The sequence below is a fragment of the Carettochelys insculpta genome, chromosome 15, assembly GCF_033958435.1.
Source record: "Carettochelys insculpta isolate YL-2023 chromosome 15, ASM3395843v1, whole genome shotgun sequence".
Lineage (NCBI taxonomy): Eukaryota > Metazoa > Chordata > Testudines > Carettochelyidae > Carettochelys > Carettochelys insculpta.
Window position 1 is genome coordinate 35,935,526 of NC_134151.1, and position 25,688 is coordinate 35,961,213.

The window sequence follows — 25,688 nt, forward strand, 5'->3', positions numbered from 1 at the left end:
AATCAGGCTTGTGTAGTGGTGAGCCAGCCTAAAAGTTTGGGGATCCAAGCTCTCAAATGTATTGCTTGGCCTTAAGGGTATGTCTATATTTCCGGGGGGGTTCAACATGCCATCATCAATCTTCCGGAGATTGATTTTGCCGTATCAATGAAGATACGGCAAAATCGATCTCTCTGGACTCGGCTGTTGACCCTGGAGCTCCACACTGCAGCGTGGAATAAGGGATGTCTGCGTGTGCCCAGGGAGTCCCAGTCTACATCAGGGAACAAAGCTGATCCTGATATGTCGATTCTAGCTATGCTAATGACGTGGCTAGAACTGCGTAACTCGGATCGACTTTAAACCCTAGGGGAGACCAGGCCTAAGACTGGCTCTGAACGTGAAATGCTACTGTGTCTACTACTGTGTCTACTACTGGGAGATGTAGTCAAGCATGGCAGTAGAACCCTCAACTGTGAAATTCATAGCTTTGTATGGGGTGTAAATAAGAACCTTCCCACTACCACCGTCTTTTTGCACTACATTAGTTATCCCCGTAATCTGGAATAGTGTATATTTCCTGTGAGCCCCATGGAACGCAGCACATTGCTACAATGTGCAACTGCTAAACTGCTTCTGCCTGGTATCTGGTGTAACGGGTAGAGGGAAGTGTGTCTTTTTATTGTGTATCTTTCTTTACATATAATCAGGCCTTTTTTTGTTTAGATCTGATTCACTTTTTATTAGAAAATTGTTGCATTAGAGGAAGATCTAAACAACATGGATTAAGTGGAGTAAAATAAGCAGTTGTCATTTCTGTGTTTTTTGTTATGTTTTTTGTTTTTTATTTTTTTTTAAACCACTCTTTGGACCTATATATATACCCGCTTATTGCAGCACACAAAACATGAGTCACTAACAGCAGGTGGTCCTGCTGTTATGTTAGGCAGCTTAGTAATAGTAGGGAGGGGGCTGTTCCCCATATATGGCATCCTTGAAGCAAGCTAAAATTAGTTTGCTGACTTCCAGTAAAGTAAAAGTAGTCCAGGTTTTAGAGGAAGTCTCCTTCTAAAGGTAAGAAACAGAGATGATCTTTTTAATTTGATTTAAAAGATAAAACAAATGCATGACGTTTGCCTGGGCAACTGTTGGGCAAACATTAACTGTAACAAGACAGAGTTTGGAATGATAAACAGTAGCTGTCTTCACGAAACCAGCTTGTAGGACGATCAGCTAATGGAAATCAATGTGATTCACAGGCAATTGTTGCTGTAACAGAGACAAAAGAGGAATATGTGTCTGTTAGAAATAGGCCCCAGTTTTGACTTGTTTCGGGGAGCATTTGGAAGATACACAGACAGCGAAAGAATGCAAACCTGCTACGTATGATAGGCAAGAAATCTCCCGCACTTACACCCACCATGGCACACAGGCCAGCATACAAAGTTTCTGGAACTCTATTACAATAGTGGACTGTCAAGGATCTGATTTTTTTTGCCTGTCTGAGTTTTGTGACCACTAGGTTTTTTCCCCCTTTCTCTGCGGCATGGGTGCAGGTCACTTTCCGGGATTATCTGCGTGGAACTCATTTACCTGACAGTGCAGGGCCTCAGACATCAGAGTCCCTTGGTCCCTCCTTTTCCCTTCCTGTGGCACGTAACAGTTTGGTCTTTTGTGGACTTTAACATGCCAGTCCAATTTTGGTGGTTTGAGTTTTGTGTGTGGCTGCCATTGGTACCTTGTGAGGTACAGGAGGTCAGATGAAATGAACTGGCAGTTCCTCGTTCTTTTTTAAAGTCTATGACTTGTACTTTTCAGGCAATACTGTGTTCATTCTGTGGAGAAGCATAGGAAGGAGAATATTCAGTCTTCCTTGTAACAGCCAGGACCTATGCATTACTGCTTAGGGACAGAAGTAAAATGGTAAGAATACTGTTATAGAGAGGAAGCTGACTTTTGTGTGTCTGTACACCTGTGTGTGGCACATACACACGCACTTCACAGCAGAAAACCACAAGGCCAGTGAATCCTAGCAGAAAGAGTGGCAGCAAACCATGGAAACGAAAAGGATGGCGTGGATCTGTGGACGAGCACGCTGGCTTTGACACAGAAGGAGCCAGCTTCTGCTCATCTTGAAGCTGATGGCAAAGCTGCCCCTGATGTGAGTGGGACTAGGAGTGAAACCCAATTAGCACAGGGTTCAATTGTGCCTTTTTCCTACTTGATTGAGCAGGGCAATAAGGCACCTCCTATTTCCCCCCAGCCTGGCCTGCGTGCATCCTGGTCGGGTGCATAGCACGATGCCCGATCTTTCGGCACATCCTCCTGTGAGCGAGTGGATGGGGAGAGACAGAGCAGAGTGGGGAACGGGCAGAGCTGTGGTCTTGGCCCTGCTCTGCTCCTCCCACTTGCTGGCTGGACCAGGGAAATAGATGCAATAGCTTACGTTAGCCCCAGAGGAAAAGGAGACCGGGGAGGAAATGATCCCAGGGTGTGCTGTGACGTGCAGCTCACTGACAGGGGGAGGCAAAGGGGGCAGTTGACCCCGGGCCTGGTGTTTCAAAGGAGCCTAGAGCTCCAGCGGCTGCTACTCCAGCAGCGGTGGTGGCGACCAGAGATCCAGGGCCCTTTGAAGTGGTGCTGCTGCACTGTTGGGCATGGCTGTCAGGGAGCTGAGGGTGTCCGGCGCCACGGTCCAGACAGTGCTGAGGGCTGAATGCTCTTGGCCCGGCCCCTTCCTCATTGACCCCGCCCCTCCCACGATGCACAGCTGAGCCCCCCTCCCACCTTGCCATGGGGCCTGCGGGAGCTGTCGGACCCACTGGTGGTATACCACCTACTACTCAAGCAATGCAGTAATAGGTGTGAATGGGTGACTGTATTCTTAGAAATCCAAAAGAGCAGAACAAGCTGGTGGTGCTTTGTTAGGTGCCAGGCATTGACACAAAACAAAGGGAAACCCCAGCTGACATTGTACAGCTTCCGCTGTGGTTGCCAATCTACATTTTACTGCGTAATAGTTGCTTTCTTCCCCAATAAATCACATAGCTTAATTCAAATGGCCGTAATTGATGTGCATGTATCTTTCTTTGCTGAGCAAGATGCAAATGACAGAAGACAATTTAATTTTTTTCCTCTTTGTGGAAGCAAATTGCTACATACGGTCTCAGATGCACACCCTGGCAGGTTTGTGCTAGCGCCCCAAATCTAATTCAAAGCAGTTCCTTGAGGGCTGACCTGTTTGTGTTTAGCACAGATTTAATCTTGCAATTTCTGAATACAAGGGATGACAAAATAGCATTCTAGTATGTGGAAGTAAGGCTTAAGCAATGAGAGGATATTTTAAAGGTAGCATGCTGCATAATCAATTCCACTTGAGTGCGGAGATCAATACTATCTCTGAGATGTCTGAATACCCATTTAAAGCAAGCAATATAGGTCTAAGAGGGCATAACAAAAGAGGGGCAGAGTGATGTTCTTGAGCACATTGGAGGGGGATGTTATGGCCTAGAACAGCACCACTGACTGATATGAGCAGAATCTGAAGTTGTTTGGAATGGGGAAACATTTTCTGACGTTATTTGCTGAGCACGACAACTAATGGGAAGAACTCTGGAATCAAATTCACACACAGTGAGCTGGCAGAAAGGACTTCCCAGGCTTGTGGTTTTTAATTAGTGTACCTTTATGGCACACAGGAATATACTGGGCTACTCCTGTTTAAGACAGACCTTTGTTTCACTGGGCTGGGCTACACCAGAGTTTCCCAGCCTTTTCAGTAACACAGCTCACTTCCAGGAGACAATTCCACGGCACAACCACTTTGAATCGATTGCTCATAAATGTCACATTTACTTACATTTAATAGGGTTATGCTCTTACTAGAGAGGTTTCCAACATAGCAGTGCATATAACAAGCTAAACAAGGATCAAATGCATTCATGTTTCAAATCCACCACAGAATACGCTGTCTTGGACAGCAAGCACAGACACATTTTCAAAACCGGCTAAAGGCCAGGCTAGGGATATTGAGTAAATCAGTAACCACTGAAAGCAGGATCCCCTCTCGCCAGCCCATTGAAGCCGGGATGTGTTATTTAAACCATGTCTCAGATCCAATAGGGTCCTGCCCTCCCTCCCTCGCCCTTGCCACAGCAGGGAGTGGGGATGGGCTCTCCGCCCGCTCTTTTGGGCTGGGAAGTGGCATTTCAGCTGCCTCCTGGAGTGAACAGGGTCCTGTGGGGTCATCAATGCTCCCCTCCCCTGGTGGCTCTGCAAAGAGCCGCAGCAAGGGGAAACTGATGAAATTTCACGGCACACCAGGACAGTGCTCACGGCACACCAGGGAGCTGCGGCACAATGGTTGAAACCACTGGTCTACACGACCGCTTAAGTCAGTGTTATTTACGTTGCTCAGGGCTGTGAACATGACACCCCCGAGTGATAATTGACCTTAGGCAGGGATGGGGAATCTCCCACACACCAGCCACACACAGTTCCTCAGCAGGGGCGACGTGCGGAGGGTGCACAGAGGGTCACATGCACCCCAGGTGTTGCACGTGCCCCCCAGTGTTGTCCCGCCACATTCACCCTCAGCACATGCCATTTCCGGTGAGGGTGGAGGCAGTCCTGCCTCCGCCCCGGAGTGGTGCAGTCGGAGAGCAGCGTGTGCCTTCTCCCTCACGCTGCTCTAAGGCTGCACTGTTCTGTGGCGGGGGGACAGGAAGTGGTATGGCATTTCTGTAGGAAAAGTGGGGTGGGAGCAGACGAGGGCCAGGGAGGGGGGCAGAGCATGGGTGGAATGTGGCAGGGAGAGGGCAGGGCATGAGCAGAGCATGGGCAGGGCATGGGTGGGGCAGGGGTACATAGTCAGTGACCCCTAGAATCTCTCCACAAGTCACCTCTGTTCATCAGGGTTAGCTACTAATGGGCCGCCAGACAGTTTGTTTACCTGAGTGTCTGTGGGCATGGCCACTCTCTGCTCCCAGGGGCTAGGAATGGCAAACGGAGGCACAGGGAGTTCCAGAGCTCCATGCAGGCACCTGCTCTGGTAAACAAACCATCTGACAGCCCACCAGCAGTTAACCCTGACAAACCACCAGTGGCTTACGGGCTGGAGGTTCTCCACCCCGGCCTAAGCACTGTCTCCACCAGCACTATGTCAGTGGGAGATGTTCTCTCACCAGCATAGCTTCTGCCTCTCCTGGAGGTGGAGTAATTTTGTCAAAGGGAGAGCACTCTCCTGTCAACATGGTATGTCTTCACCAGACACGCTATGGCGGTACAGCTGTACCTATGTACTGTGGTAGTGTCAACTTGCCCACAGTGTCTGTCTGGTACCTTGGTTCAGGTTATGCCTATACTTAAGGGAAGTTCACCACACTGTGATCAATCTTCCAGAGTTCAATACTGTGTGTGAAAACGATTGATCTTCCAGAGTGCGTGTGAAGACATGGCAAAATCAACCTCTCTGGCGTTGGCTGTCAACTCTGGTACTCAGTTGGTATGAGCCCGAAGAGCCCTGATCTACGTAAGGGCAAAAAGTCGATTCTGATATGTCGATTCTAGTTACACTAACGGCATAGCTATAATTGTGCATCTGGGATCGACTTTGTTCCCTAGTGTAGACCAGGCCCTAGTCATCTTTATTATTTTGGTCTCACACTTTTCTTTCCAGAACCCGGGTTGCAGTATTGCCAGCTCTTGTGGTTTTCCCATTTTTCACAACATTGGCCGTCAGCTGATGGGAATAAGGGGACTTCAAAGTAGGTGGGGTCCTTTCGAAAAGGAGCCCCATCGGGATGAGCAGCGCGGCTGCGAGGCGCGTCAATTTCGAAGTGCCGCGGCCGCCCGCATGCTAATGAAGCGCTGAACATGCATTTCAGCACTCCATTAGTAAACTTCAAAATGGCCATTTGTGTGGCCATTTTGAAGTTTGGGGCTAGTGTAGACGTAGCCATTGAGTGCTTTCCGTAGGCTGCAGCTCCTGGAGTCACAGCATGACCCAAGCAGCTCAGCTTCCATTGCAAACCCTCCCTCAATGTGCGGCTGTGGCAAAACGGTTGAAAAGGTGGTTCCCTCAAGGCTCAAGAATCAGAAGGTGAATAAAAACAGCCTCATATTTATTATTTTTAACAGTCTTGATTTTTACAAGTCACAGTCTTTCTGAGGTTCTGAGTCATGATTTCTGAGTGTTCTTGATCTGGCAGCTCTGAAATTGCAATGCTCGCTTCCAAAGGCTGAAGAAAGAGGTAGGTTGTCTCTTATCTAAAAACCAACAAGAAGTCCTGGGGCACCTTAAAGACTAACAGATATTTGGACTTCTTGTTTTTGAAGATACAGACTAACTTGGCTACCTCTCTGACTCTTATCTGCAAAGTTAGCATCTTAGTTAGTTTCGAAAGCCTACCACAATGTTTCCTCTGCTTCTGCACCAAAGCTTGTGCATGGTCAGTTAGTACCTCAGCAGAGGCAAAATGCAGGCTAATTAAACACCCTAATACATCGTGCTAGGAGATCATCCTTTAATAGTTGGTGTTAACCAAGACATTGACTTACTTGGGGCTGGTAGCACCAGCTGCTGTCACTGATTCAGGAGCTTTAAACAATGTTTGTTATGGTTGTTTGGCATTTCTGTGATTATATAACATAGCTAAAGCATGACTGGAGCTTGCACAGGTTTTGGGATGGAGGATGAACCCCACAGCTCTGCTGGATTGGTATTACATTTGGGGGACAGGATTACTGGAAATGGGAAATTCCTGTCATTTGTATTTCAGCTTGACTGTTGTACTCATTAAATTTCCTCTTTATTTCTCACTGGAAAAAATGGGTGACATTTAGATTAGTTTTTAACAGACCTTATTCAGAGGGTCAGGATTTTTCGTCGCTCAAGACTGATATTTATAGGCTCTCATTCCTTAAAGCAATTGGATTTCACCATATATGAATCTGAATTCAAAATGAAACAAAACAAACCTAAAAGAAACCAACCTGCTAAAACCAGAATGTAGTGGCATGATCAGCGAGAAAGAGGGAGAACAACCTGTTAGGAGCTTCCAAGTGAGAAGAACTCAAAAGCACCTAAGAGAAATCAAAAAGCTCTCGGATAAAATTCTATGCTGGCATAACATCAGGAAGGTTCATGAAATTACTCCTGCAGAAACACAGTTGTTTTAGTGTTGTGCAGAAATGCTTTTCTGTTTTCCTGCTTTCTATGAAGGATGGGGGGAAGCAGCAAATATGTATGAAAATGTCAGAATTCTCCAGAAATTTCTGCATGGTGAATCTGTATGTGATACTACCGTGATGCTGGGCAAACTTCTGATCAGGGCAGTCCTGGGGGTGGGGTGGTGCCTGGGACAACTTCCTCCAGCTAATGCCTCAAGCTTGGGGCATCCTCCCATCCCGCCTCCTCTCCCGAGCAACCCTACCTGGGAGATCACCATCCCCCCCACCTCCCACTCTCAATGGGGGTGGCTGGAGCTGGAGCACCCCACCCTCCTGGCCTGCTGCTGCATCCCACTTCCTGCTGCTGAGAAGCTGAGTGTAGCAGGCTGGGAGGGCAGCGCAGCGCAGAGCAGGCTGCTAAGCTCCTGTTGCCTCTGCCCTGGGCCCCAGGTACCACCCTGTCCCTAGGATGATTGGAGCAGCTGCTGCAGGACCCCCAAAAACACAGGGCCTGGGGTGGCTGCCTCGCCTCATCATATGAACAGGACAGCTCTGCTTCTGGTTAACATAGCACTAGGAGTAGACCAGGGCATTCATACATGAATTTATGGTAATGTCACTAGGCTGCTAAACAGTTGCCATCACAATCAAAGGAAATGTTGATGCCTATTGACTGAAAGGCGAGTTGGATCAGACACTAACCACTGTAATATTTGCAGCTAGCGGTACTACTAGGGTGTCACATGGTATGCGTATTGGGAAAGGAAAAGAGCAGGTAGGTTCCCCCCTTTCCACTTTAATTTTCCTTCATCCTCTGATGCTTCTGTCTTCCAAGTTTAAAGTCCAGGGGAGGAGCTTACAGCCCTGGGATCGTGTTTACTCTGGAGCTGGAATTTGATGCCTGGGAGAGAGCAATATGTTTTTTCACACCCTGGGGTGAGAAAGCAACGAAGGGTCCTGTGGCACCTTATAGACTAACAGAAAAGTTTTGAGCATGAGCTTTCGTGAGCACAGACTCACTTCATCAGATGGCGTGAGAAAGTTACAGATCAGGAAAGTGTCAGCATACACAAAACCATTGATCTTTTTTTCCACTGGCAGAAGAACTCCTGGGTTGTGTGGGGGTCAGGCCTGCGGAGGGGGGAAGATGGGGGCCTATTGCCCCATGGCCTGGATGTTCAAAGGGGCCTGGTACCCCAGATCCCTTTGAATTGCTGCTTGAAGTGCTGCTCTGAGCCTGCCTGCCCTTGGCCCTGCCACTTCCCATGTCTTAGAGTAACCCCCCACCTTCGCTTTAGGTCCACTGTGACTGTGGCCCCGCTGATTGGGGTAGAGGTTTTACAGTTTCTATTTCTCTGTGGGGAAGGCAAAAGAGACTAAAGGAAAGTTTACACTTTGTAGATGTAAGATTAAAATCTCTTGGCAAAGACTGCACTTCTTGTGCGTTTTTTTCACAATATGGCAATGTTTAGCTCCACACACTTCCTATTGCCTTAGGAAATGCAACCACTTTTAACTGATGAAAAACAAGATTGTGCACCTAGTGGAAAACTGCAGGCTTTTAAGTGGAAATCAATCCTTCTACCTGCCCCACACCCCTCAAATATTAAATCTGAAAGGCCAGTGCTGTCAGCTTGGCACTTTCTGGGGGTAGGACAGGGCTAGCACAGTAGTACTCCAGCAACTCTTAATGGCGAACAGGTTTTATTCTCCCGACACTTCAGGCACATATCCCATCGCACGGGAAGGGGGTAGATTCGGTCCTATCCCCCCTCACAGATCTCCGGGGGAGGGGAGAACAAATCTCTTGAGTTCAGGGCCACCTCCTCTCGTGGAGCATAATTCATTTATGAGCACCTGGGGGGGGAGGCCTGTGCCGGGGGGGGGGCACCCCCCTGTCTGGGGGGGGGTCCTAGCTGGGTTCCTCACCCCCAAGCACGGTACCTATCTGCACGGGAGACCCTGAAGCTGGCAGTCCGGTGGAATGCACCCCCCGAGCCCAGCTCCCGGCCCCCGAGGCGGGCAGGGCCTCCCCACCTGCGCTTCTCTCCTGCAGGGTGCAGCGTGGCAAAGCTCCGTGCCGCCCCGGGATTCCTGCACACCGCCCCCCACCCCCCCGCGCGCGCGCACACCCAGCGGCAGGAGCCGGCACGTGGGCGCCGCTGCTGCTGTTTGCAGCCAGCCGAGCGCTTGGCCGGCCGCCGAGGGAGGGGCGCCTCCAGCGCGGGCGGGCGGCGAGAGGGGCTCAGGGGCCGGCGAGAGCGGGAGCCCCCTGCCTCTCCCACCCCCGGCGGCGCTGCCCTGACGTATGTAGGACCGGAGCGGCTGCATGGCCCCGCCGGGGAGGAGGCTCGGGCTGGGCTGGTAGCGCCCTGCCCCTCCGCGCCGGGCATCCACCGAGCCGCTGCCCCCGGCATGAGCGCCCCGCGGGGCCGGCTGCCTCCCTCCCTCGCCCCATGGGATTAGCTGCGGGCGCCGGCCGGAGCCGCTGAGCCGCGGGGTGAGTACGGGCGGCCGGGCGGCTCCCTTCCCGCAGCCGGGCTGGGCCACTTCGGGAAGTTTTGCTGCGCCCAGGCCGGCGCGGGCTGCGGGGAGGCGGCTGCTCGGCGCGAGTCCCCCTCGGAGGCCCTTGGGGGCCGGAACAATTCCGGGGGGCGGGGGGAGCCATTGAACCGAACTGGAAACCCAGTGCATAATGCAGACCGCTGCAGAGCGGGGGTGCTGCAGCCCTACCTCCCCCGGCCCCAGTTCCGGCACCCGTGCAACCCCCCCCACCACCGGGAGAGAAAAGGGGGTCAGTCACCCCCGGCAGCCGCTGCCAGGTGCCGGCCTGGAGTTCCCTGGGTCGGAGCCGCGGGCGGCCTGCACGGCCCCACCCCCCATGGCCTGTGTGTTAAGAGATCTAGAGCAAGGGGGTCCCAGTCAGGGCTCCTCCGGCCCATGGGGGTAGCCAGCCGGTGGGTCAGCTCCGCTGGAGAGTTGCCCGGCTTTGCAACTGGCGAGTTAACAAGCACCAACAAAGTCAGTCCAAACTCACATTCCCTTTGGGCAGTGACGGGTTTTTTCTGCTCTGCAGACTGTGCAGGGGCACGGCAATGGGGTATTTTGGTGTCACCCCATTGGCTTTATAATGGAGAAAAGGAGAAAGTTAACAATGCCTTGAGGAGGTGTGGGCGGTGCCACTTGTGGTCTGATATTGTAGGCCGGTAGTTTTTAAAGGTGGTGGAACTTGCCCGGGGGGTGCACGACAAATGAGACTGCAGAAAGGGGTGCAGAAAGGTGAAAGCTGCGGGGCTAGACTGTAGGGGGTGTGCTGGAAACAGAGCAGGAGGGACGTAGACTGCAGAATGGAAGTCATTAAAGGCAGGTCACACTGGCTGAATATTGAAAGTGTGTATGTGCCTATCAGCCAGAGAGATGGAGTTGCCAGCAGTGGGTGAGATGCGTCAGGATTTTGCGCTGAAGTCAGTGCCAATGGAAACAACTCTTGTACCTTGACACATGGCAAGGGTTAGTTACACAGCTCTGGTTTTTCCAGCTCAGCCACTGCAGCTTTTGAGAGTATGAAGCAATGGTCCTGGTTGGCAGTGACCAACAGGTGGTGTTTTGGCAAGGGATCTCATTCTGCAGTCCTTGGGGGCTGGACCACTGGGCTGGGGAACGTTTCTCATTGACACTTGCCACTGCTTTATGTAGTATCTGGAATGGGCAAGGAGATGCAGCCTTTCCCTTCTCATTGACTTGCGTTAGATTGTGTGCTGGGCAGATGTCACTGTCCTGATGGTGTGATGTGAAACGGCAAACTCCCGTTGAATCTCTTTAATTGTTTTTGCAAGGATGACATGAGTTCAGGGCTGCTGAGATGCCATTTCGATGGAACAACAGAAGATTGCAGAGTGGTGTCTCATAAATGTAATGTGTGTTCTTCCTCCTCTCACAAAAATGTATCCAGTAGGTCTAGTAAGAATAGTGGACTTTGAATGATGATCTGCAGGTGCTTGTTGGTTGCCTTTATATTGCACTGAATTGTCTGGTAACTTTCCTGAAAGTACAGCTGTTACCCTGGCAGAGGCTCTCGAATTTGTAGCAGTAAGAATGACCGTTGAAGTCTTTATTTCTATTTCATGTAGAAATTTATTCTCTAAAAGGTTAAAAAAACATACTAAAATACTGTATTTGTGATTAGGAAGCTCCTAACTCCATTGAGTCCTGTGTCTTTGATTAGGTTAGCTGCTGAAAACATCCATTCATATGGCATTGCAGTTTTTTGGGGAGCGGGTGAAGGTTTCAGTCTGAATTGTTCAGATTAAATCAAAATGAATTGTTTAGTATTGGGCAAGGTTAATAAATGAACTATTAAGTCAATGCTTATGTGATATCTCATTGGAAAGAAGAAAAGCAATTCTGAGCAGTATTTGGGCAGCATGAGTAGTTTATTGGATGAGATATACATGCTTGGCTTGTTCTCTGATACCATGCAGCAAGGGAGTAAAGGAGTGCATCTTGCATCTGATGAAGCAGGTCTTTGCCCACGAAAGCTTATGCTCCAAAATATCTGTTAGTCTATAAGGTGCCCCAAGACGACTTGTTGTTCATGCAGCAGTGTTTCCCAAACTTAGAACATTTGCATACCCCTTTTGGGACTTTTCAGCATAACCCGCTCTTGCAGTTGCATTCCTGTGTTTATCTCCTGAGTTTTACTAATTGATTTTCTGCCGCGTACCCCTTGAAAATCCTTTTACTTACCGCTGGTGGTACACATGCCACACTTTGGGAAAGACGGCTGTACAGGTAAGCATAGAAAATTGCTCACATGTCCTGCACTACACAGAGGAGTGCATTCTGTACAGGATCTTTCGTTATAATGATGGACAGTATATTCAGCTGGTACAAACTGATATAACTTCAGTGCGGCTACCCTGCTTTATGTGGTCCCATATTTCTAGCCCCCCGGCTTAGAAACTGCTTTATTTTGAGAGCAAGTAGAGGCAAAATGATATTGACTGGAGATGGCTAAGAGGTGTCATTTTGGCTTGGTACAGTTGAGATTGGATTTAGTAAAGGAGATTCAACTGTCAGAAATACATTACAAAACCAGCTTTATTCGTAAACTTGTTTTGACTAGAGCAGATACAGATGTTGCTGCAGTCTGTTTGCTATTGGAAAATGGGCTCTGTCTTAAATTCTTAAAAATTCTCACAGTGGAATATAAGGAGGAGTTGGACTATATTGACTCTTATTGTAGTTTCCAGCAATTTTTACTGTTTGGTTTTAAGATTCATGGATTTTATAATATTAATGTATTCCATTTGCAACTGTTATTAATGTCTCTGTTAGCTGCAAAGACTGACTGTTTAAAAAATGTGGGGCTTTTTTGTGGGGGGCGGGGGGGGGGGCGGCAAAAAGTTACCATGACAACTTTCTTGTTTTTCTAATGCAAACTCAGCATTAAAAATAATGTACGGAGCTGTTAGTGTGGGGGGGGAGCGGGGGAGGAGGAGGTTGGAAGGGGAGATTTGTCAAGGGCTAAAAGAAGAGTTACTGTCCCTGGTTTGCAAGGGAAGAGTAACAGTGTTTAGAAACTGCATCTGAGCCAGCACTCAGATGGCTAGAGATTCAAATATAGCACGCTTATGAGAACTGCACCCAGCTGATAGGTTGGGATGGGCTGGTGGGAGTTAAGGCTAATTAATTCATTAGCCCAGATGGTACAAAAGACACAGGAAGGCAGTGCAAAGGAATGAGAGGGGAGTAGGCTTTTAGATCTAGCTTCTTCCTTGCCTTAGGAGCAGAGGGCTTTGTGTTACAGTTTGGGGAGGCTACAGAGTCTGTAACAGCAGTGGAAAGTTACACCGTACAAAAAGTGTTTTTCCAGTGGGTCATACTGCAGCCTTTCGCGTAGCGATGGGGGAGGTACGAGTGATTCTGCTTTGTTGCAAGGAGACAGGCATGGAACTTCCCTTTGTGATGTAGAAAATCTCTTCCTCCATACATCAGATTAGGGCAAGAGATAAATCCTAGACAATCTTTCAGTCAATCACAGTCTCCAGTTCAGGTGTTTATGGCTTATATAATGTTTGCTTTCCATATAATAAAAGTGTAGTGCTCTAGTGACAACTCTGTATGTTGATAAAATACACATGCCCAGATCTTAGAGGACAGGCTATACAGGGGGATCGTTAAAAGTTGCTTGGTGGAGGAAGATAAAGAGCACTTTGTATGCCGTGGTGCAGATGGCTGTACCTCACCCTCAGAAAGAGGAAGGATCTGTGTGTGAAGATGCCTTTCTGTATATCTAGCATGCGATTTGATCTGGTCCTCTTTTTTCTTGTGTGCTGGTGCAGCTGCAAAGGTTCGCTGTGCATCAACAAAACCTGATGATAACAAAATAAAAACTAGTCTTATTGCCCTTAAAAACAGTATCGCACATACCTTGTCATATGCTTCACAGTGTTGCTTTGTTGTTTGCCCTGTCATTCTTCCTTTGAAATCGCAATGGATTCTTTTGCTACTCTGACAGTGATTTTTAACCCTGATTTGCTGGTAAATGTTCTGTTCTGGGCTCATCTGCGAAGGTACCGGTATTTCATTACAGTGTTTTGGTGAGTATGGAGGAAGTACCTTAGGGACTAACGTGTGTCGATGAAAATCTTTTGAGGCACTTTGAAGTTTTATAGGGGAATACTACTTTCCAAGCCACCTACTTCTGCCTTTAATTACTCCTGGGGAATTCTGTGACGACGAAAGTAAAATTCTGGGCACAATATTTTAAAAATCTGCACATTTTATTTGCCCCAAATGCGGAGGCTAGAGAATGGCAGTGGGGGCAAAGACGGATCACCCTGCAGTGTGGCTGAACCCAACTCTGATACATTACAAGGGTTAGGCCTGCCCCAGAAACACCCCAGGCTCTGCGCTAAGTGCAGCAGGGCAGGCAGGCTCAGCTCTGCAGGATCTAAGTGTGGAGGGGTTCAGTGTGTGGGAGGGATCCAGGTATGCAGTAAGTGGGTTCTATGTGGGGCAGTGTGGGTAAATCAATGGGGGCTCTGGATGCACAGGGGCTTGTTGGGGAGGTCTGGGTGCAGGGGCAGTTGGAGTCCACAGGAGGATCTAGATGGAGGTGGTTGGGGCTCAGCATGCAGGAGGACTGGGCGTAGGGAGCTTGGCAGGGTGGTCTGGGTGCAGCTGGTCAGGTTTGATTGGTGGGTGGGGGTTCAAGTCTCAGGGGCTTGGTGGGTGGGGATGATCATGTTGAGGGGGGAGTCAATGGGCCCACTTAATGCGAGACCCCCAGCTGCTGCTGCTGCTGCGGTCCAGCAGAGGCTGCATGCCGGGCTCCCAATTCCCCCATCCTCTTCCCTGCAGCTCCAACCTCTCCCCACTGTCTCCTGCTCCTGTTCCCCTCTCCTCACTTCCACATCCTCCTCCCTGTCCCCTGCACCGCTATGGGCACTCACTAGTACACGGCAGGGTAGCATGACCCAAACGAAGACTGAGGAGGCGGTGTCCACTGCAGTCAGTGAGCTGAGTGGTAATTCCTTCACCGGGGCAGCTCTGCTCTCACATAAATGTGGGGTGGGCAGGGGTACGTGACTTGGGGTGCCCCCTTCCTTAATCTCTTTTTGGGGAGCAGTGCTCCCCCAACAGGGGATGCCTCAGCAGGCATCCCGCATCCTTCTGGCTTCCCTCCCTTGTCATTTTCAGCAGGGAAGAAGAAAAAAATTGGTAGGGACATACATTTTATGCATGCACAGGCATACAGATTTCCTAAGGAATACTCTATTTCATGTGTGGGACATTCAGGCTCCTCCACCTGGTTTCTTTAAATCAGGCAGATTTACTTAAAATAGGAACTGCCTTTGCCTGAAATCTTGTGTATTATCACCACTGTCAGAATTAATCTTTCTTTGGCTGCCAGAGAAAGTGTGTTTGTTTCAGTCCTCTGCACCAGCATTTCCCAAACTTGAAACATTCGTGTACCCTTTTTGGGACTTCGGCCTTATTGGTGCACACCCTCTCCCAGTGCTCATCTCCCGATTTTTAGTTGTTTATTTTTTGCCGCATGCCCCTTGAAATTCTTTTGCGTACCACCAGTGATATGCATACCGGACTTCAGGAGGCGCTGCTCAGGACTATCAGCAATTGAAACCTGAAACACCAAGAAGTGCGAGTAGGCTGGAGTTCAGCATTAAGAAATGCTTAATGTCGGATTGTCAAAACACAAACTGACAAACTATTGTAGTGCTTCACGAAAAGGCCCTGGTGCCCGATTACTTTTGGCATTGTTTGATAAACTTTCATTTACACAGTAATTGACAGTGGTTGGATTTTTGTATAGAAAAAAAATATAATATCAGCACTTCTGGTACCTAACCACACTGCTTGTCAAAACCGTATGCAGACTTGTCCCTCAGTCCCTGATTCTGATGGGACAGGGAGTTCTGAAAATGTTTGCTGCTGTTTGGAAGTGTAATGGTAAATGTTTATGCACTGAAGGCTGTTTTAATTTTGATATTTTTCACGATGTTTAGACAGAACTGTAAATTAACAGGGATTTAAATTAATCTGATCTAAACTTTGTGATTTGCTCAATTTGGGATTAACACTAGAAACATGATAATCACTCCTTGATGTTTTAGGAACCAGTGGGAGTCTCAGCCTCCAAATAGGACAAGTATTAGGCTAAAGTTCAACAGGGCCAGAGGAATACCCAGAAACCAGCTACTTCAAGATAGGCCTATAAAAACCAACAACAGGACACCACTGATCATTACCTACAGCCCCCAGCTCAAACCACTGCAATGCATCATTAAAGACCTACAACCCATCCTTAATCAGGAAGCCGCACTCCAGAAGGCCCTAGGTGACAGGCCTGTTCTCTCCTACAGACAACCTCCCACCCTTATGAGGATTTTCACCAGCAACCACAGGCTATACCACAATAATACCAATCCTGGAACTCTTCCTTGCAACAAGCCCCATTGCCGGCTTTGTCCACATATCTATTCTGGAGATACCATCACTGGACCTAACCAGGTTATTCACAGAATCACGGGCACATTCGCATGTTCCCCTGCTAACATCATATATACCATCATGTGCCAACAATGCCCACATACTTTGTATGTAGGACAAACGGTAAACATACACAAAACAGACATCAGAAAGCTCTTAACTCATAACCCTGTCAGCCAGCACGTTAATGGAGTGGGCCATTCTGTTAACGACCTGAAAGTCTGTGTTTTACTGAAAAGGAACTTTAAGAATTGGCTGCAAAGAGAGTGCAGAACTCTCTTTCATATTCAAATTCAACATATTAACATGTGGTTTGAACCAGGACACCAATTACCTGGGTCATTATATGGACTCTCTCTTACATTGTTTTATTTGACTCTTGACTTCCCCCCTGCACTGCCCCTCTGCTTTACCCACCTTGATTACAGTTTTTCTGATTTGTCAACTTTGATTACTATTTCTGGTTCTGTGTGCCTTAAATACTGAGCCTGTTGTGGTATGGCTGCGGTCTGAAGAAGTGGGTCTCTCCCACGAAAGCTCATCACCTATATACTAGCAAAAAAAAAAAAGCAGTCCAGTAGCACTTCAAAGACTAACAAAATAATTTGATAGTATATAGACTAACATGGCTATCTCTGCATTACTTGCCTTACTGGTGCATCTCAATGCAATGGGACTGCACCAATTCTCACCCCCAAAGAATTAGGCCCTTTATTTCTAGCTCTGGAAGATCTTAAGATATGAAGCCATTAGTGAGCCTAAGACAATCCCTGTAGTAATCAGCTGAAATCATTCAACTGACTCCCCTGGATCAGTCTCAAAATCACATATTTCTGGTGTCAGTCTTGACTTTCTCTCTCTTGGCTTTTGACATGGTTTCATTGTGTTTTGTTAGTGCTGATTGGCAACCAATATCAATAATCTTAAAGGTGAGGACCTGGCTTTTCAGTGAATTTAAAGCATTGAGGGCCGTTTCCTTTTCCCAGGCACTGATGCTAGACCAGAGAGCAGAATAGCTGATGCTGAATAATAAGAGAGCCTTGGAAAAGCTCAGTGACACATGCTACCTCATCAGCAGATCCCACATGAACATTACAGCTTTCTTGCTTGTGTTTGTTACTGCACCTGTATCCTCTCTTCTGTGGTCCACTGTAGAAGTTCCCAGGCGCAGGTCTCAGGTTCCTGCTTCACCTCTTTCTGGGTATGGACCTTTGCCTCACTCCCCTCTAACCTCGGGGTTTTAAGACAATAGAGCTCTGTGTCTTATGCTCTGATGTCTCCTGCAAACCAGTCTGCCTGACGGCCAATACCTTTGCTTCCTCTCCAAAGGCTAGAAAACAGTTTGCTACCAGCAATTACAGGTTACCTCACCTCTTTCTAAGAGAGCACATTTTATTCTTAAAGCAAAAGCATTATGGAGAAAACATATAAAAACAATAAATGTTTCTACACATATGCAAAGGGCTTGCCAGAGGTTTCCCATCAGTCTTACGGGGCACTAAAACGATTCCCCCTCTTAGGTCCTTCTGTCCAATGTGATCCTAGCCTGTCTGAAAGCAGGCCATGAGTCAGTTCATCCTTACCAAAAGCTGTTTCATTGTCCCCTAGTCTGTGGAAAACCTGGTGTGAATCAGTCTGGGGGCAGTCCCTGTCTGCAGTTGTTTAGTCTCAGTGATTCACTTTAATCACTGCCACAGTTTTTTCATTCCTACAGAAGCCGTAGTTACCCTCACCCACAGCATAGAACACACTCATATACAGGCCAATCATAGATTTAATATGCTGTTATCCTCTAAGATGCCACAAGCAACTGCAAGATCTGTCAGGGCAAAATCCCATGGAGCTCAGTGATTCCAGCCCGTTTTATGAAGTGGTGTGATGTGGTGGCCTTTTAGAATATTTGATGAGAGGATGAAAAAGCTTGCTTTTGTGTTACTGGCACACCATTGCCTTTTTAGACACGTGTCCTCCAGGCTATGCAGTGTTGTTCCAAGAAGGCTTAGAGACTGTGGAAGTGGATCTAAATTTTGCACACTTTGATGCTTCCTTGCTTCCCTGTGGTGCAAGCTCAAAGCACAGTAAGCCATGTCAGTTCTGCTAACGATGTGAATGTACGGAAATGGGCATTTTTGATGCGTTGCATCCACATTGGTGGCTGTCTCTAGGTTCCTAGAGGCAATGAGTTGTATTGTCTTGGGCCTTCTGCATGTTTCCACAAATGTGGAAGAGCGGAGCTGTTTGCTGTGCGGTGGTGAGTTCATAGCATCTGGTGTTGTCAGTCGAGGGTAAGCTTTAGCATGTGAAATTACGATGTGCTGTTTTTCAGTCCATTTGTGGAGGACATGTAATGAATGCAATGCATTGTAGTATTTCTTTGGAAATAAGACAGTCTGTTTTTAAAACTGTAGTCTTGAGGCTATGTTGTGCACTGTATATACTGTGAATTTCCCTTCATTATGGTCCTCATTGATCAGCAGCCTAGGTGGTCATGTTAATGCTTGTTAAGTTGGTGCTTGCACTGATGTAGCTGCTCAGATTGTGATGGCTGCTGGGGGCAGATTCGGTAGGTCCTTAGATATGATAATGCCTTTCCTGGTGACAGCCTGGGTAGCAGGGATCCCTCATGATGGTCCATGTGAGGTAACACGACACCCACCTGCTGCACGGTGGCTGTATTACTCCTGGTAGCACATGTATCACTTACCTGAAGGAGAGTGGGTTGATTGGTAGACAAAATCATGGCCAGATTTAGCCTCCTGGTGAGGGAGCCCCAAGGCAACCTTTATGGGTTGAATTGTTTTGGTTTCTAAAGCTAGTCTCTAAGGCTGTTTCCATTATTTCCCTTCTTGATTTCTCTTCTTGATCAAAATGTCCTGCCTCACCTTGCAGGCTAATGGGCTCTGGGGGTGGCTGTACCGAGAGCTGAAACAAAAAAGACAAGGCCAGATTCTGGGTGCTGTACTTACTCAAACCTTCCCTGGTAGCCAAGAGAACACTGAGTGAAAGCTGCAGGGTTGTGACTTTAGTGACTGAAGCTTCACTACACATGCATGGAATAATTACTCTGTTTCCAGGAAGATGAGCTGAATTATTTGAAATATAAAATGAGCAGCTGCATTATCGCACTTTGGACCATATCCTTAGCTGGCAAAAATCCTGTAGTTCCATTGACCTCAGTGGATCTGCCCGTTTGTGAAGATTTGGACTTGGATGTTCTGAAGCATCACTTAACTATTATTTTTTTTTAAGTAGCGGAAGAGTGGACAAAGCCCTTGATCTGCGAGAGTAAAATTTACGTATGTGCCATGAGATGTGTTGTTTTAGTTCCCACACAACACTGGCTATAGAAATAGAGAACAGGTGTGGGAATCTCTGTCACTGGAGGTTTTTAAGAATGTTAGACAAACAGCTGTCAGGGATAGTCTAGAGAAGTGGTTCCCAACCTGAGGTCTAAGGGTATTGCAGGGGGCCCTGGAAAAAAGAAAGATAGATAAAGTTGCTAGAATTGGCTTTGATGGGGATCTGCAAAAGGTTTGGGGGTTAGTTGGGGGTCTGTACTAGTGAAGAGGTTGGGAACCATGGTTTAGATAATCCTTAGTCCTGCCTCAGCACTGGGGACTAGATGACGTATCAAGATCACATCCAGTCCTGTGGTTCTGTGAATGGACATGGGCGTGCCGAGCTGGTACGTGTCGAGGTCATAGACAAGGATGTTTTGGTTGCTGAGGCAAGAGATGAGAGTCTGAAAAAGAGTTTTAGCTGAATGGTAGGACAAGAAAGGGTCTTAGACGTGTTATGCAGATAGAAAATGCAAGATGTAGATACGATCCTCACTGCAGGGTCGGTGAGAGGTCCGTGTTGACACTATTGATTGCAGGCTTGAGTGAGAGGCAGAATGAGGGTCGTTGCTTTCCATGGCGAGTATGAAAGGAGGGTGTGTGGCTTGTGAGAAATGTTGGGAGCTCTCTCTTAGCTGTTGAGCTGGTGACTAGAAGTTCATGAGGAGAGGTCAGAGGAGGGTGATTACGTTTAGCTGGGGCATGAGGCAAGATGCTCCACCATTCTCTGCTTGAAGCTTGGGGACCTAACGGCACAGTATTTTATAATGAAGGTGCAATTTAGTGTTTGAGTGGATATATTGCAAAGGATGATGATGGGGGGACACAACCCCTTTTGGGAGATCCCCTTTAGGAGACACTTACCAGCTTAGGGTGGTTTAGAACAGTGTTTCCTCAACTGTCTGAGACCACAGAACACCAAACAATAATATTGTCTATGCAGAACCCCTGTGAAAATTTTCTTTAAAAACAATGTTGTCAGATCAAAAAAAGAAACCAAACAGCAACAGATGCATCAAACCCAAAATGAAGTAATTTAATCAGGTATCATAGCAATGAAGAATTTATATTGTATCGGGTTTTAATAACAGAAAATATAGACCATCCATGTATTTTTCCAAACACTGGTGGCACAGCTGAGAGGTGTTCCTGGAACATTGATGTTCTGCAGAACATAGTGTAAGAAACACTGATCTAGATTCTTCCTATTTCTATGCTAACAGTGTGCTCTCTGGAAGTGTCTGGGAGTCGGGGGCTAACAGTTGTAACCTTGGCAAGGAGCATTCAGTAGAGGGTAATCAATCATTTCTGAGAGCCTTCATAAAAACCAGACCACAGATACAATTCCTGTCTCTTCCTCTTTTCCACTTGTCACACACTTTTTTTTTTTTTTTTTTTTTTTTAAAAATAAAGGCAAGCCGGGGATTCATTCTTAGGTTTGACTTCTGTTTGCAGATAAGACTAGTTCTCTTGCATTGTTAGAAAGCAATCTATAACCCTGCTTCTAGCTCAGATGTGCCAGTTCTGTCCCAGAGCACAAGCTTCCTGTATCACACCATCAGATATCCGATATACTCCTCTATAAGCGGACAGTGGGAGCTATCCTATTGAATAGAAGCCATTAATTGCAGCAGAAATGCTCCTCTCTGGAGGAGGATTCATCACTGCTGGATAATGAGCTGTGTTTCGGTCAGGAATGGAATGCTTGCCGTTTGGATCACAATGGGTAATTACCATTGGATGTTTCCTACAGCCTCATTGACACTTGGTGAATGGCTAAACAGGAGAGTTTTTTTTTTCTTTTAAGTCATTCGACTGCCGCTTATATCACTTTCTGATAAAAGCATTTCCTATGCTTTCTCCGACTCCAGTAACCTTTGGAAGTCTATTGAACCTGAGCCCGACAACAGCTTCAGATTTTTGTTCCAGCTTCTAAGACTCAGTGCGGTCTGCTGCAAATGTAAGATCTAAAAAAAGGCTTTGTTGACGGAAGTTCTGGCTGTATGAGACTATTTCATGTGTCTGACAAATCATTGGCAATGGGTAGAGCTGGGCGTGAAAACTTGACTTGGAAAATAACACGGAACAGAGACTTTCAGTTTTTTCTAGTCTTTAATTTGATTCACTGGTGAGACTGCTTATACATGCTAAACGAGGTTCTTCCCATGCAGAGGATTATCATACATACCTAGCTACCTGTTCAGATCTATTTTCTGGGTTTAAGGGGGAAGTAAGAGGAAGATAGACCTTGTGTTCTCACCGGCAAATTTCACTCTCTACTATTGTTGTTAGCACTGGGTGAAAATGTAACCGTGACTGTAGTTATCCAGCATCACCTGGATTTACAGAACCCTAGCATCTAAACTACAATGCTGCTTATAGTTTGCTTCTTCAATATTGAGTTTTGAAGCCAGGCAAATAGGATGTTTAACTGGACTATTCTTTCTGCTGCATGTCATTGAGACCACACTTGGATTGTTGATCTCATGCGGTGTGGTTTGGTGATGTGATGGTGAAATGGTCCTGAATAGCTTGACTCTTTAGGAATTTCACTTGCAGAGATTCTGTACTAACAGAATCATTAGCTATGTTACTGGTTTGAGGAAAACACACAGAAACCTACAAAAACAAAAAAGCAGTCAAGTAGCACTTTAAAGACAAACAAAATAATTTATTAAGTGAGCTTTCGTGGGACAGACCCACTTCTTCAGACCATAGCCAGACCAGAACAGACTCAGAACATAACAGAACAGGTGGCTGTGGTCTGAAGAAGTGGGTCTGTCCCATGAAAGCTCATCACCTAATAAATTATTTTGTTAGTCTTTAAAGTGCTACTTGACTGCTTTTTTTGTTTGATAGTATGTAGACTAGCATGGCTTTCTCTCTGTTACTAAGAAATCTACTCTTTGCCCTGTGTTCCTGTTTAATAGAGTGCGGAAAAGCAGTCTTGCCTTGCATGAAACAGAAATTTGGTTAATATGATGCGTGAGGGGACGGGGGCATGGTCAAACAGCGGGGTGATGCTTTGATGTTGAATTGATTGTTTTAGTTTATTATCTTACATGTTGCCAGAAACATATTCTTGAGAGTAACAGAGAGGGAGCCATGCTAGTCTATATACTATCAAAACAAAAAGCAGTCAAGTAGCACTTTAAAGACTAGTAAAGGAACCTTTCCTTGCAACAAAGCCGGCTGCCAGCTTTGTCCACATATCTTCCTTGGAAATACCATCACTGGACCTAACCAGGTTACTCACAGAATCACGGGCACTTTCTCATGCTCCTCTACTAACATCATATATGCCATCATGTGCCAACAATGCCCAGATGCTTTGTATATTGGACAGACTTCTAACACCCTTAGACAAAGAGTTAATGGGCACAAAACAGACATCAAAACACTCCTGATCCACAAACCAGTTAGTCAACATTTTAATGGAATGGGGCATTCTGTTAATGACCTAAAGGTATGTGTGTTACTGAAAAAGAACTTTTGCACCCTTCTTCAAAGAGAAACAGCTGAGCTGGCTTTTATATTCAAATTTGACACATTAACACGTGGTTTGAACCAGGATGGGAATTTTCTGAGTCACTATAGGGGCTCGTCTGCATACTTGGCTTAATCTAATTCTTGACCTTCCCCCCCAACCCGTCCACTCTCTGATTTGCTCACCTTGATCATTTTTTTCTGATTTGTCCTCCTTGCTTACTGTTTTTGGTTCTCTGTGCCTTAAATATTGAGTCTGTTCTGGTCTGACTATGGTCTGAAGAAATGGGTCTGTCCCACGAAAGCTCACCTAATAAATTATTTTGCTAGTCTTTAAAGTGCTACTTGACTGCTTTTTGTTTTGATATTCTTGAGAGGATGTAGGAGGACTTGAACCAGGTATTCAGGAGCTGGATTCGAGCCAGCCAATAGAGATGGGGCTGGTTCAGCTCTGAGGGCTGTCAGTCCAAGTGTTGGAGCAGAATCAGGCCTGGACATAATAATTTCTGAATCTGAGAGTACAAGACTACTCTGCATTGGCTTGGTTGTCTAAGAAACAAATCTGTCATTTGACGAGGATGATGATGTTGCTTAAATCGTCAGTGGAGGAGCTTTTTGACTGAAGACCAGGACAACTTCCAGATTCATCTGCTGAAATGGATATGTTTTTTATTAATGAGAATCATGGCCCAGATCACTTGTGCCAAGCGGAGCCCAGCTTGCTGTTACACGCTTTAATTTCACACACAGAAAAATCACTTTGAGGTTTAGTCTTTCATTTACTGTTACAGATAACAAGCTTTCCAAGTCTGTTGGAGGAAAATAATGTTTTGTGCCAAAGTAAAACTACTGAAACCTGTGATAATGATGTCATCCTAGTTGGATACATTTTTGAAAGGCCTTTTGTGGATGTTAGCAAAGTTTAGAGATGAGTGGTTTTAAGCATCATTACCAATTACACTTCCTTGTTTCATGGTAATGCTCTTAGTTCTGACAAGGGATTTAAAAAGAAAATCCATTTTGTATTTATATCATAAACTATTTTAAGGTAAAAGTGACAAATGTTACAGACTGTTTGTTCTTTGAATTGGCAACAACAGAATACCTTAATCAGTATCCATCATGCTACTTTATTCTTGACTGCGGTATATACTAAAAATTTGCATCCCAATGTCCAGCTATGAACTCAGCAAAGAAACAGGGTGTGTTGAAGTCTCATAAGCAGAATGCAATAACGCAGGTAGGAAGTCTGTTGAGTTTTTTTAGGCTAAAAAGATGAATTCCTGCAGAAGGTCTTTTCTCAGGTGCAGTAATATGTTACTGGTCTTGTTGGATAGTACTGTGAGAGTGACTCATGAATTAGCATCTCTTAAAAACGATCCTGACTTGCTTTGATGCTGGTCCCATCATAGGTTCTTGTCTTCACAGTGATATCATTGTCTTTGTATTCTCTTGCTGGTGGTGAAATAGACTGACAAATACTATTTTTTTGTATTGTGACACTCTCTAGAGATCCCGATTGTAGAGTAAGGCCCACTTGTGTGTGGCAGACAACAGAACAAATGTTGATCAGTGGAGAGGGTGCTACCAGTCAAATGTCACCATTTAATAAGGATAGTTTTCCCCCGCCGCCCTTCAGGGTCAAAAACTTTCCCTGCAGTGAATCCTCCCAGCTGCGAGTACACCTGGGAGAGGATGACAGGCTGCAAGGTAGTTGCTTGTGGGGGTGTGAAGCTGATAGGTGGCTACAGAGTTGCTTGAAGTTATCAGATTAGTATATTGATTTCTTCTTGTCTCCCTCATCTTTCCCTTTGCGTGTTCCTGTATAGGTCTGTTTTTTTCCCCAACCATATAAGTTATTGATAGAAAATGGGGGTGGGAGGAAAGAATAGAAAAAAACCCTCTGCAATCTGCTTAAGACAACATTCGGGGTGAGAAGTTACTGCTTGTAACCAGGTTCTTTAGTCTCTAAGCATATATTCCATTTTTGTTTTCTGTCTGGCTTGATTTGGTTGCTATACCTTAGACTTAAAGTCTGTTGCAGTTAACTTATTTTTGTTTTCAGTAAAACCAGTTTGTGGAATGATAACTGGGTGGGCAAGTAGCATGGGTGCTGGAACTTGGGGGATGGGGGCTTGGACTGGTTTCCATTTGCAGCTTGGTTCAGTTGTTCATGGGATCCCCACTTAGAAAAATTGTTCTAGCCTCCTTACAAGAACCATCCTCCACACTGAGAGAAGAGGTGAATTTCATGAGTGTATGCTACACAGATCTCTGTGCCACGCAGGATGATATGGTCTTGGGTTTACGTGCCAGAGGGGGTGTGCATTTGAGTGCTAGGCAATTTGCTACCTGCAGCTTTCCCATGCAGTGCTGACTTCTGTGCCTGTCTTTCTGCAGAGGGACATGTTACTACCTGTGTGTGCCGGAGGAGGCTTGGGAGGGCGTGACTTAGCAGGACAGCATAAGGGAGCCCAGCCTGGTAGAACAGATGGGCACTGTGGCAGTATATCAGGTGGCCCCTGGGGAGAGGGGTGACCTGTCACAGCCATAATCCCCTCCTCCCTCTCAAGTATAAACTGGGCAAAAAGATTTTTGCGAGAAATTCTAAAACTAATATATGCACAGACTATTCTGTTGACATCTGTGTATCCCATCTTTTTGCCTAAGGAGCCTTTTACCTTGATGTCTAAGTGACAA

At 46.5% G+C, this 25,688-nt stretch overlaps 1 protein-coding gene across 5 annotated transcripts in view; it reads left to right on the forward strand.

Annotated features, from left to right (window-relative positions):
- Positions 1–997: 997 nt before the first annotated feature.
- The window catches only part of SGCD (sarcoglycan delta), a 626,611-nt gene continuing 601,920 nt past the window's right edge, over positions 998–25,688 (forward strand). For 2 of the 5 annotated variants that reach the window (XM_075009828.1, XM_075009824.1), the window contains exon 1: positions 998–1,053. The gene's annotated coding sequence lies outside the window, so the exon portion shown is untranslated. Of the gene's footprint in view, positions 1,054–9,390; positions 9,650–25,688 lie in introns of those variants that run through there. The other 3 variants (XM_075009826.1, XM_075009827.1, XM_075009825.1) reach the window with 3 other exon arrangements.